The 14,353-nt window shown below is 43.8% G+C and overlaps 1 protein-coding gene across 5 annotated transcripts in view; it reads right to left on the bottom strand.

Moving 5' to 3' along the window:
* Nucleotides 1-14,353, bottom strand: part of LOC138210913 (protein phosphatase 3 catalytic subunit alpha) — a 66,644-nt gene that overhangs the window by 50,042 nt on the left and 2,249 nt on the right. The gene's annotated exons all lie outside the window — the stretch shown is intronic.

Raw genomic sequence — 14,353 nt, forward strand, 5'->3', positions numbered from 1 at the left:
ACACAGACGAGAGGGATAAACGGCTAGACTAAAGTTTAAGTGAATCCCTTGGTTGGTGACAGGGCAGGGCAGCGCTGTGTGTGAGGTGTTCGGCACAGTAAAAAAAAAAAAAAGTTCCACGTAAAACTCCTCACAGATTTCCAGGTTTGCAGAGACGTTAACAGTCCCTGGCGTTTCCTCTGAAAGCCACTCTGACAGGCCCTGAAGAAGACATTCCCTGCTAGCTTTACCCCCCCTCCACATCCCCCCCTCCACATCCCCCCCCCCCCCTCCCTACTCCTCCACAATGCCGTGACACAGGATTAGCTTTCATTAGAGAAGGCGCTGTAATCAGCTTTGGAGCATAGCAGAGACGGAACAATGGAGGAGGCTGAAAGGATCTGCAAGACAGGGTGCTGTGGGTGCATGCTTGGCTGTATGCAAGCTATTCCCACAAAAGGAACCTGTGGCACACAACAGACAGATAGTGTCATCATAGCAACACTTACCTGCATTTTCCCGTTTTTTTTTTTTTCCCCTACTGCGCCTAAAAGCCTGCTATCATGAAAGAAAAACAAATGTAGAGTCAACACGCTAATTGATTCAGTTGCTGGACACCGCAAGCAAGACACTCTTGACCGGACAACGCCTGTAGTTTTTTGCTGCTGCATTATATATTTTATGGCCGTCAACAGACAATAAGACAGAAAGCTCAGTTCGGACCAGTGCATGTTTGTGTTTGATCTGGTTTATCCTTAATTTCTACTGTTCTTTGGTTCATCTAAAAACTATCGATGGCTTCTGGATAACCTAGCTCCGCCTTGCAAAAAAAAAATCCATGATATCAAAAATTTCACTTTCAATTTCATTTTTTTCAGATGGTGAACGGAAAGGTCAGGCAGCTGAGCTGGGTTTGGTGGGCATGTTTGGATTTCAGTCTGGACAAAAACCTGGCCCTGCACGTTGACAGAACCACCTTTGTGCGAGTCTTCCACCGCTCTCCATCATGCTGTCAACTGGCGCTTGTATTGGGAAGGACTGACGACACAGGTCTATCGAGAACACATGTCCCCACTAACCCTGGAGCGCCGGCAGCCACTTCACAAAGCGTTCTTGTTGGTGGCTTGTTCTGTGAGTGGGCAGTGACAGGCAGACGGGTGGCTCGACGTGATACAGATCCACAGCCAGGGTTGAAGTCGTCACAAAACCACAAGTCTGACTTCAAAAGCTTTACTTACTGAGCGTGTGAAACTCAGTACTGTAATGATAAAATGTAAGGCAAGTAAAAATACGAGACAGTATGTTACCACAATTAAACTGGACAACTTTGTAGCAACATTTGTCAAAGTGCTTTAAAATGTGGGTTGGTTATAAAATGTTTCGGGATAGGCATCTTCAGCATAAATGCTATTTGATTTTGACAGGGAACCCTTCGACTATTCCACATCCGCCACACGGCTGAATATTTTTCCGGTTTCACTGCCTGCTACAATCATCTGTCAAGAGCCATACTGGAGCTGCTTTTCCAGCCCCTTTTAAATATTTCAATCGTATATAACCCCTTCGGAGAGAACACCAAAAAGAAATGTTGTCTTACAGAACACATTTTCTGCAAGTATCTTGACATGCAATATTGAATTCAAGAAAATATAGGATCAGATTTAAATAGAATACACTGACCATCGGGAAAGTCTGTCTGGCTACTTTTTTTCTACACTTGCAAGAGTTCAAGTCCTGACCGAAGTCGTACATCTCAATTCGCTAATTAGAAATCGACACGTATGCCTGCACACGGACAATCTAGCCGAACACAGTATTATATAATATGATGCGATATGGAATGTAAATCAATAGAAAAATGTTGGTGCGTTCCAGAAACTCCAACTGACTTCAGTGTTTTCTGTACTCATTCACAGCTTGCCTCTGAGATAATATGCCTCAACAGGCGTGATCGCACCTCCCAAGGAGGGCTTGTTGGCAGCCGCGATGTTGGCATTTCTAGAATGCAATTACTAGACACATAGAGAGGGGATGAGGCCAGTCTATATTTGCACCAACACTCGGTAAACGGGGCATACCAGACCTGAGGCTGACCCAAATAAAACACACACTGAACTGTGGATAACATTCCTCATTATTAATTAACCCCCAGCCCCAGTACGCTCAGCTGGGAAGGTTACCTGCTCCACTTGAAAGTGCATACTGCCCTGCCAACTATCACAATGATCTGTGGACTGGGGCAAACCCTCCCAACCACACAAGAATAGCCACATCACATATGCGAAATAGCATTCCTCCATGCTGTGTCAAAAGAACAAGGATGGGTCAGAAACAGAAAACAATATGTAATATGTGTTCTAAACAAATTAATGTATAGAAAAAAGCTAAAAAAAAAAAAAAGAACAAGATATGCATTATTGTAAAGAGCATTTTTCTAAAATGAAATGTTTGTGTCCGAGCTATCCATTTCAGTTTTCATTTCTGGCAGACTGACTGGTTTTTCAGAGGACAGGTGGTGAGGCAATGGGATGGCGCAGCCAGCAACCTCCTCCCACCTCGTGCCAAGACAACAAGGCCCCTAAGAGTCCCCTTCCTTTGCCATCGCTTCCTTTTCCCCCTTGCCCACACCCACCTCTCAAGCCCATCTCTGTTTCTGAGCCATGACTGTGCGGGTGTGGTGGGTTCTCCTGCCAGCAGGGATACCTGACTGCCAAGAAAGAAAAGCAAAAACAGCACGGGGCTGGCATAGGAGGGAGGGCGGGCAACAAAGGAATTACTTCTCTAAAGACCAAAGGAATTCTGAGTCAGCAAGGACTATAACTCCACACCAACCACACACATATCTTGTCTCGCCGTTCCCTGCCCCCGAGATGAGCGCTACAGATCAGCAGAAACTGTGACGGAGCCCCTGAAGTAGTTGCTATTATGCAACCCTTCTGGGCTAAAAGTGACTATAAAGTAAATCTTTTCTGCTCTGCCGCCAGCCTGACCTCCATATTGCAGAGAAAGCACTTTCAAAATTCACTAGTAGAGTATTATGCTGAAGGCACCATCTGTGCAGGCTTTACTCTCAGCAGTGAGATTAAAGGCAGTTAAAGCATCACATTCGAAAGCCATCTCCGCAGTAAGCATCCAATCAAAGATGAGAGTGTAAGTCAGGGCCACGGCCTTTATAAGACTCTAGGCACTCTTGGGATACACGGGTCAAGCAGCAGTGAGCTGCCTAGGTCGCACCCTTGATCCCCTTGGGACAAACAGGGCCCGCTACAAGGCTCATGTGTTCCTGAGGATCAGGTCAGTGAGTAAGTTTAGTGCACTTGACAGCTTGACTGCCTAAAGGGAGCCTTGACTCTCTTCTACTGCACTTCACCAGCTGTGCCTGCAAACATTTTTACATTTGCAGACCAGATAGTGAGGTTTTAGATGTATAAAAGCCATTCCTGCTGTGTGCTGATCCCAGAAGAGCTCCCCAGCAACAGACATGCTCAATAATTCCAGTGTATATCTACAAAACGAGTGACTATGCAAGATTAAAAATGCTGAAAATGTTTCAACTAACTATTTTCCTCTAAAAATATATATATATAACACAGTTACATGGTAGAGTATTTAAGTTATTTGGCACTCAAATTTCTGGGTGGATTGGTAAAAAATCTGACCCATTCTGTTTGCTGGTCAAGGTTCAGGGCATGCCTGTATTGTTCAGTTAATTTGAAATAAGCTGAGGCATGCACAAAAAATAAAAAAATAAAAAATTCAAACAGCTATTTGTAAAAAAACAAAAAAACAAACAAAAAAAACAAACAAACAACAACACCTTGCAACACCCTTTTGGTCTGCTGTATGGACGCCTTACGGGTTTATTGTTACCAAAAACAATGATGGGAAAAAGTGGTGGATAAAATGTGAAGTTATGAAAGCACTGTGCAACATGTGTTGCGTAAGCTAGCGGCAACACTTCCAATATGGTGAACCTATGAAGAGGAAATCCCATTGGTGTGTCCCTTGATAGTGCAAGGAGGAGAACGTTGGGTATGAAAGAGCTTCTCCATGCAGATTCAGACAAGGTAAAATCCCAAACTAAAAGCATTGTGGGTGTTTATAGCAAAAGATACGCAGCCCTATGGAATCATGGAGGATGCAGGTTCAGCATATGACAACGTACTTGAGCCGCATTACAATACAATATACTTTCTGAACGCACACAATGGACCTCTTGGGTAACTGAAAGGTTACCTTAGATGCGACAGGCCCCTGTATCACTTAATAAGGGGAGATTAAAAGCTCCATTTTGCAGGCATTCCCTCTTTACGAGACATAAGCACGCTTCTCTCTGATGCTCACTTGTACGCAGTTTTGCTGATGACCTCTATGTCTTTAAGGCCATTTTTATTCCCATCTTTAAGACATTACAATGAAGAATGTGTATGTTCACTATGTTCCTATCCAAATGTTGTAAAGGCACACAAATGTTAACTTCTTTGGCCAAGTACATGAAAAGCATGTTGAAATTGGCAGCGCCCTCCACCCATACTTAACCAAAAATATACAGAACTGAACCGAAAACCATAACCACAGAACTGTGATATTATCCAAACCATAAATTTTGTGAAGCATTCCACCCCCAACTTAAATATACACCATATTTACTTTCCTCAGTAGAAAATAAGCTTTAAAAAAAAAAAAAAAAATCATCCCATGCAGTGCTGCAGATCAGTATTGTGGGACTGCAGAGCTCTGTGCTGTATACACCATCTGTTGGGCTGAAAACAAGCCCCTGCCCTCTTAACTGCTGGCGACAAAACAGACAAAACTCCACTAATGTTTAATGCTGCTTGCTATTGTCTGACATCATTACTGTCATGGGGAGTTTGAGATTGAAAACAACCGTGAATTTTGGTCGAGTGGAGGGTAAATACTAAACTGATTTCATTTCTCCAATTGTTGCCAAAGCGCTGGCTTAAAATCACTTGGAGACACACTATCTGCTGGCCGACCGGCTGATTTGTACCTCGATTTGGCCGTCCCGAGGCTGGCCACATTCCTCCCGGAGTATCGGATTACGTTCTATACAGGGAGACGGGCCTGAAGCATTATGGGTGTTTTGGTCTTACAACACGGGTCTGACACAGTTGAGCTGAGTGGCAGCCTGAGCGAGTGGTGCGCAAACGGGAATGAAAAGAAATGCCCAATGAGTGGCAGGCGATGACCCGGCGGAAGATTTGTAGTCAAGGTTGAATGCAGGGATGGCAGAAATACAGCTGAAACTGAGGAGAGGAGGAAGACAGAAATATGAAATATTATATGGAGGGTGGCTGGAATACATGACAGAGACACAGAATAGTTGAGCCAGTAAAAAAGTAAATAATCTGCCTTGCGCAGTATGTCTCTCTTTTTTTTTTTTAGAAGATAGAAGAAAAGCCTGACAGAAGTAACTGCCTCGGTAGAAAAGCTGTCAGAGACATTGTACTCTTTAGTATTCTGTGTGACACGGATGCAGACAAACCCAAACTTGTGTTCACAGCACAAACTGTGTGCCAGCGAGCTGCTGTGTCACCCAACAATGTTGCCATTGTGTGTAGGGACAGGCCACGATTAAAGGTGTGCATGACATAGAAAAACAACAAACAAGCTACCAAGAACACGACAGCAAGGGAGCGTGTCTGTGTCGGACCAGGGTGTGACCACGGTATTAATCACCAACAATGGAGCACATCTTGGGGCTCAGGCGTTCACAGAGAATAGAGATTGTTGAAACAACAAGTCTCTCACAGCTTCATGAGTCAGTTTTCAGGGAATTTAACACAAACAAAAACCAGAGAAATGGGAGGTTCCTGCTACTTCCTCACATTTGACATTCTTTTGAGTCCTCAGCAGACAAATATGAAAACACCACTGCATATATGGACATGCACAATAATGACAGCTGACCAGTGCATTAAGCGCAGTCTGCTGCGAATCTCTCTGTATGCAATCAATAGGGCAAAATGGAAGTGTTCATAACTGGCAGTCCCACTTTACAGCAGAAAGATACCGCACGCTCTCCCTCCACTCTTAATGGTGCAAAAGGGAGTGGGACGGCATTAAAGCCAGAATGACTGGTCGTTGCAATGTATGGCTCCCGGGCGGTGTTTGGACAGGCACAAAATCAATCGGAGCCATGGGACACACTAACCTCTCCGCAATCTGGCTAACGGAGGCACACTGAGAGCTCAGACAGATGACACATCAGTTTGCACTATGATCGGGCTCAATTTGGCGTGGCAACTGCAAAGGCCAACCTTCAGGGGGTTGGGACTGCCTTGAGTGGCTGGCAAGCTCGTGGACAAGCTCTAGTGTAAATTAAATCTAATTCTGAACAAGATAAACTGACCTTAAAATGACGAGGGGGATATTCCCCGGGGAAATTCTTTGGTCTTCTTTTGAACCGACTCCAGGGCCGAATTTAACGGACAACCCAGCAAGGGCAGGGGAACAAATATATGCCACCTCTGCTCTGTGTCTTCCCCCAGCGCGCACGCACACACACACGCGCACACGCACACGCACACACACACACACACACACACACACACACACGCACACACACACACACGACTCTGGTCAGCCTCTGCAGAGCGGGCAAAGCAGCGGTCCTCTCATCTCTCCATGTGGGAGGGAGTGACTGAGTGGCCTGCCATCATCAGCCCCGGGGCAAACTCAACACCTCTTTACCCCTTTCTGTTTTTGCTATGAGCTAAAAAAAAAAATTTGATAAATGAAACAACAATGACAAAAAAAAAAAAAAAAAAAAAAAAGAAACAACTTGATGGTAATTTCATGCAAAATTCACTTAAAAAAAAACAAAGAAGAAGCCCAAACTGAGTCAGAGGCTTGAAAACGTGCACGTGAAAAGATTTAAATAATTCCCTTAAAAAAAAGTTTAAAAAAAATTATGAATAATTAATATGTGGATGCATTGTCAGCCAACATCAGAAAATACTGTCGTGTCTGGTCAAGCAAATGACAATCTCACAGGACAACATCCCGTCAGGTCAATTATAGAACATGCTGACATCCATTGAAAAGACCAAGATAAGCAGGGACCAAATTCACCAGCACATGGAAGAAGAGGGTTCATTTTCAGCCAGGTGGTCTATAATTAACGCGTGTGAATGAGTGTAAATAAACCTTGGGGCCTCGACTCACCTCCAGCTGTATTTGTATAGCTGGAGTTTCTCTCTCGTCCACACACGGGGTATTTTAGCGAGTAAAGCTGACGACACCTGAAAGAACAGTCCCCCCCCCCCCCTCTCCCTCCCCCCAGGAGTTGTCATTTCACGCACCAGGATCAACAGAGGAAAATTACACGGCATATGATGTGCTTATTTACCCATCTGTAATTCAGGCTCCTCAATCAAGCTCATTTTAGTTAACGTGTTTAATGTGGCTAAGAAATACCAAAAAAAATCCTCACTGTTAAAAGGCTCCATGCAGAACTGCATTTGCACGTGTCCCTGTGTATTCCTTGTGGCCTTACTTACGTTCGTCCATAACACTTGATGAAAAGTATGGATTGGTCCTTTAATTAAAAAGAACTGATTGAATAAGTCTTGAACTGCAGCTGAAATGAAATGAGAAATAAAACAGGTGAGGGATTGAGGTTAACCTCATACTGCATTCTTTCATTGTACAGCAAACAACTGGCAAGCTGGTACACATGACATTTAATACAAGTCCTACACATACTTTGCTTCAAGGGTCCAATGGTTCACAGTCAACAGCTATGAGCGCTGCCTGGGAAAATGTCATATTGCGTTTTTAAGGGCTGAAGCCGGTCGCTGGCCAGAAACCACCGGAGCAACGTGTCCGAATGCACAGCGCTGATGCCATGTTGGCGGATGCTGCTCGTGGTGCCCACTGAAGCGTAGGCACCACGATCGGCCAAACCCAACTCCCGCCAAAACAAACCTGCAGTGGAATGCAACGCTACACCACCGAGACAAATGAGAAGTCTTTGTGAAATCCTGTTCTGCTATGAGAGCTGATAGGCTTCATCAAACACCCTGGGACAACAGCAAAAATGGAGCGTCATGATTGGACCACGTTGACTGAAACGAGAAAAGTCGAGAATTAACAATTCACGGTTGTCGTGTCCAGTATTCGCTCCAGTGGGTCCAATGGTACAGAGGCAAATTTGCTTTAAAAGAGTCATTCTGTAAAACATTGTCAATGTCCCTGTTTGGACTGAGCAGCTGACGCACAAAGGCACAGAAAAGTCACCAAAACGAAACTTCCTATGGCTACATATCGTTTAAAAATGTTCCATGGTTCGGTTTAGAGGGGGAAAGCGTGACGCGGGTTGTTTTCTGTAGCTACAATTTACAGATAACCCCTAAACGCCTCACGTGCCAGCTATCATTAGCCGCTACGATTTACTGATGTTCCCGAAACACCTCGCATGATTTCAGTATACCCGACCTGGCTGCACACACTGATGCCTCCAGTTCCTGCAGTGCACACAACTCCCAACACGTAGTGAAATAGGGCTTCCTAATGGAAGACGGGCGGGTATTAAAGGACTTTAGTCGGTGGCACAAAAGTATGGAGTTCTGTACCCAACACCACTCATAGCTGAGGTTTGGCTTCACCTGCTCGGCCATAATATCGGATTAAGTGAACAAGCTGTATATTGCCTGCAAATTTTGTATGTTCACACACGCCCACGTTCTGGGAATGAAAAAAATAATAATAATCTGCATATTCATTAGTTCTTCATAGGAACAGGTTGCATTTGCATTTCCCTCAATGTGTGTGTGTGTGCGTGTGCGTGTGTGTGTGTGTGTGTGTGTGTGTGTGTGTGTGTGGGTGGGTGTCAACAAGTACAGATGCTGATAGCGGAGGAGAGGCAATCTCGCCTAAACAAGTTGCCATGAGATATTGTGCACCCATCCCGTGTCATTCCCGGCTGTACATGCATTGAGTTGATGAGTCGACGTGAGAGTTACACCGTCCCCCCTCCCCTGCGGTGACTTTCCTCCGCTCCCTAATCTACCATTTACAGGCAACCCGCAGATGGCTTTACTCATTTTACCCATATTTAAATACAAACGACCGCCCGGGACGACACGGGAGCGTGCGTGTCTATGTTTAAATCGGTCACACAGCAGCACGCCGGGGCTTGTCCCGATCCACGAAGACACGTCTCCTATTTAGCATGCAGGAAACCGTGGTGAAAATACTGCGCGTATTCATCCACGCGAGATTTGCCCGTTGCCGTGGGGACACTTTATTCTGCAGCACAAAACATTATTCAGCGTTGCCAAAACGGTTGCTCATTTAGAATGCGGTTTAAGGTGGCCGTGTGTGCACATGCCTGCGGGTTTAAATAAACATGCAGTCAATTCAAAATATCAACAGACAGCTATTCTTGTGCAGGCAATAAATCTAGAGGTGTAAACGTTTATTCATTACGGGGATGCTCGGATTATAAGTTATGCGGATCAAATCGCGTTATTCTGCTCAAAGTAAATTTACTCGCTGTATGAAATCAATCAAACTATTGATTATTCAATGCAATATTCTCCTGATAATACAGCTGGATAATTCCAACATCTGAGCTACTTCTACTTCTGTCACCACCATAACTGCACATCGCCGTATTTTGTCAAGAAGCCCTGCAGAGGAGCGAAGCATCCGAGAGACAGCCTGCACTTAAATATTCCTTCACATTCTGTCACAAAACCTATGCGGCAGGAAAGTTTTGCAAACTTTGTGATAAACTCCCAGAAGTCGAAAGATCTGTGCAACCACCTGTAAAGATGACAAAGTATTCGCACCAGCCAACTTCTGGGGCTGCAGTCGGCTCTGCTGAGCAGACACTTGGCGTCGACTCCGCCAGGGCTAAAAATATTATGTGTATCACAAGAGTTATTGCGCATGGATTTATGACCTTGTATTGCAGTCAAAATGCTGGATTCACAGAACTAATCTGACGATCGGAAGTTACAGTCTGTGTAAAACCTGCAATCGCACTCGTTTGCTCCCTTCGGCAACTTTCATTCGCCCACTCCCTGGGGATCAATGCAGTATGGTATTGCAATATTTAACATGCCGATATCTTATTGATACACAGGTGCTGTGTATATGTATATTTATTGATATTTTCTAATGGAATTAAATAAATGAATGATGTCAGATGCATGCAACATATTTATGACTGTGGTTTTTATGACAGGGTTGGTCAGTCTGTCTGCTTGACAATCCCAATTTACTGCAAATAAAAAGGACTGAAGTTAGATGAGCTGACTGAAAACTTTATTTGATCAGATAAAACAGACAAAGGTTTCCTTCGGGGACACAATTGGAAAATTGGAAAAAGGTGATACATGTTATTATGTGTTATCACAATACTCCGCAAATTCTTTAGCATCGCGGTATTGTGGTATTTTGACTTGAGTAGCGTGGGAAAAAAATGATCATGAGGCCTTTGGTGATTCCCATCCCTAGTTGAACAGATTCACAATTTTACCAATTCAATAATTCTTAAAATCAAATCAGACTAAAACACACACACACACACACACAGACACACACACACACACACGCACACGCACGACTCCAGATTTAAATCATCATCCCCAGAGTTTTTAATTGAATCGAGTCTCTGTTAAGCCAATGCTTCACAGTCCTTGTCGAAACCATTTGGCAACAATCCCACGACAGATGTTTTTCTAAATCTTAGTTCTTCCAAAATCTGCTTTCTCAATTAACTAAAAAAGTGACCCACGCTGTGGCTGATGGCTGCACTCTGAAACTAACCCCACCAAATCCGCCGTCTTTGCAGCCTGTCGGTGCTCCGAGTGGGAGCCGGAGTGAGAAAGCAGATTTACTACTCTACTGGCCTCTAATATAACCCAGCCACCCAAATGCTCCCAGTTCACTGGGTTAGCCTCTCCTCCCCCACACGCACCGTGCTGGGTGCCCAACATGTAGTTACATGTGTTGCAGACACCGTATTGATTGATTTGTGACTGTGCGGCGACTAACTCCAGCCAGGGGATCTAATGACACACAACTCCTGCCTCCGTTCCAAATGGCTTTTGTTCGCCAGTGTTGCCCACAACAGCTCCGCGTGTTTGTGTCTGCCAGCCATGAAATGAGAAATGCTCAGGGTTTGTTTATACAGAGGCAGATTTTTACCAAATACAATAGCACAACATCATGATCTATGGCTCGCAGATGCCACTGCGGGCATCGGCAAAGAGAAGTGGAATTTTTTTCGATCTGGTCCTCAGCAAAAGAGGAAAATGTGTCTTATGTGGTGCTCATAAAGCATCTTGTGTAGAGCCACAATACTAAAGCCACAGTAAAAACTGAATCCATCATCATATGAGCTACAAAACTACTGCTTGCTCTATGCGTACCGGTTCAAAATGTATCAACAGTGTGAATTCAAAGGCTTGCAAACCTCCTAACTGGACTTATAGGTTTAGCAACGATCTCAAAATGCCAAGGTAGGTAAACAGTTTTTCTCCCCCTTTTGCTTTATCAAGACCCAACATCCATTTGTTCACATGAATTAGCAAGAGCAGCAGCTAATGCATGGAGTCAGATTACAACCTCTGAGCAGAGCTGCCTTTATCCCCCTATATGGAGCTTAATCTGTCCAAATCCGCCGCTTTGCTTTGCCCTAAATCCACAACAGAGCCTAATTCCTCTTTAATCTAATGAGCAGTAAAGGTGCACTTACTCAGGTTCAGAATACCACAGACCGCCTTACCTGAGCACCACATCACAACAGAGATGGCTCGGGTCTCCCCTCCTATGGCATGACGCAATACATTGTTATCAAAAACTGCCAGACTAATCCCTCATGTCACAGCAGACCTGGCAAGCAGATACATGACAGGCTTTGATCGTGTGTTTGGTTCACTTCTTACTCAGAGGTTATAGGTGACGTTTACAGGTTGAGCTGTGTGAGTGGACCGCTGTCAAAAGATACAGAGGAAGAGGAGGAGGACGAGGAGGAGCACACAGACTTCTTCACATGTCCAGGAGATGGGAGGTGGCGTCCCTGACTGAGAGAAGTAACTTACTCTGACTGCATTTTTAATTTTTAAGTTTAGAAAACAACTTAAATCTTGTGAACTCACTGATGGGACAAAGTTAGACAAGTCCAGGATGCAACCACTGATAATCAACCCAGCAGCAGGAGCCCAGACCAGTCAGCAAACTATGAGGAGAGGTTGAAATAATCTAGTATGGCTGCACAATTAATAATAATTGGGATCATGATGAATTTTCTTTTGGCAATTTATTAAATTTGACTGGGTATGTTATTGACAGCTTGCTATTTAAGCGCCTGCCCCGGTGCATCGGATCAAGGACCCACAGGTCAACTGTCAGACCAATCACAGGCTCACATTCACTACTTGTCTTCTTAAACACAGAAGCAGCAACATTCAATTAACTGTCCCAAAAGACAAAGAAATCCAACCAATCATCAAAACGGATGTTTTATGGAAATAATGACAACTGATTATAGGAATTGTTGGCGATTGACTCATCAGCTGACTAATAGTTTTATCTGCAAGAGTTCATGTTCTTTGGGATGTTAACCAAAATAACTCATAACTTCAGTGGTAGTATTGCCTGTGTTTTTCCATTCACCCTTTCTAAAAAGTCAAGAAGCTGCCATGAATGGATCAGACTGTCAGGCAGCTCAAAGAGATCAATTCTATTCATTAGTGGAACAGCAACCAAACAGAGTGAATAAATTGCAGATTTTCCTACAGTCACAATTCATTTTTGGACAGGCAGCCAGAGCACACTGAAGGCCCCCAAGAATATTGCATTTTCAAAAGCATGAAGACCGTTTAACGCCACCTTGTTTGCTTTGTCTTCATCCCACAGAGCAAAAAAAAACGTACGCCATTACTGGCTCTTGATTTTAATAGACAGCATAGTTCAGCAGAAAGAGAAATTGCGTGCCAAAAACCAACTAAGGTCGGAGTTAATGATTTGCACAGGTTTAGTAACACAAACTTCACCAAAACACAGCCGACCATTTTCAAATTCCAGACACGGCAGACATTTAAATTATAAACAACCTCGGTAGTTATGATAAATCGCCAAACTTTCCCTTAGCAATCATACTCCCATGCAAATAAACCTAATGACAAGGTTTATGAATGCTAATGAGGAAATATTACTGAAAATGACAACACCTCCAGGAAAATTCCTGACGACTGGTAATTTGATATCTCTGTAATACAGAGTTGTTTGCACCTGATTAGGGAGAAACACCGTCATGGCAGACACGTCGGGAGACTGAACGCCGAGCAGATCTGTGTGCAGGTGACCGCACGTTAAGGCAAGGATCAAGTATGTGGCATTACTTAATGTTCTGTTCTATAAATGACTCGGCTATCCAGCTGGGATCAGTGGCTGGCATCGCCCCGCTGTCACCACCGCCATCTCTGCAACCCACGCATGTCTGAGCACGGGGGGGCCTCTTCTCAAAAGTCAAATGTCAGATGTTATCCATCCCCACTCACAGAGAAGGACCCAGCGCACCGTCGTGGCTCGGAGGCCCTGCTTCTCAGACGGTGACGGAAAAACACCATTACTGACCTCGCTCGGCTCCGGAGCGCTGGGCCTGTCATGATTGCACCATGACAACCATATTACTACTTAGTTTTGTAAATCCAGCCACGGGCGGCACTCGTACAAACCGTCATACACGTGTAGGTGTTGTTTCCAAATTGTTCATTATATATTCAGGAGTCTACGGTGTCTGAAAACACTCAAGTTTATCGAAGACACGAGTCCAATGAGTGAAGAAGGAGGATGGATGATTTGAGCTAAAACTAAATGTGTCAATTAAAAATATGAATAAGCAACTATTTTAATTAGCAATTCATTGCACTGCCTTGGTTCTATAATGTGAACATTTGCTATGTCTTTTACGATGTTTAACTAAATATATTTGCATTTAAGAGTGTCGGTCTGAAAAAACAAGCAATACGAGTAGCAGGAGATTGATCAACTAATCAAAGGCTTTGGTGTTCGTTGTAGTCCTATGATTAATAATTGTAGGAGAAATAAATCATGACCACAATTTCGGACAAAATTATCTGGATTATCGTGAGTCCCAAAATAATCCTTCTTTAACTGCAACATAATCAGGTAACAGCTGCGGTGATCAACCAATGAGCTGGAATTAATTCTATACAATTATATCAAATAACTAAGGTCACAGAGTTCATTAAATAGAAAGGTTATACGACAGAAATTGCATGTATACAGTATTTATTTCTGCCAAGGATAATAATAAAAAAATAATAATAACAATAATAATTTTTTTTTAAATGACGCAACCTCCTGCCTCAGT

Source organism: Embiotoca jacksoni, unplaced genomic scaffold, assembly GCF_022577435.1.
Source record: "Embiotoca jacksoni isolate LCO1_2020_lvr unplaced genomic scaffold, fEmbJac1.0.p SCAF_49, whole genome shotgun sequence".
NCBI classification, from domain to species: Eukaryota; Metazoa; Chordata; class Actinopteri; family Embiotocidae; genus Embiotoca; species Embiotoca jacksoni.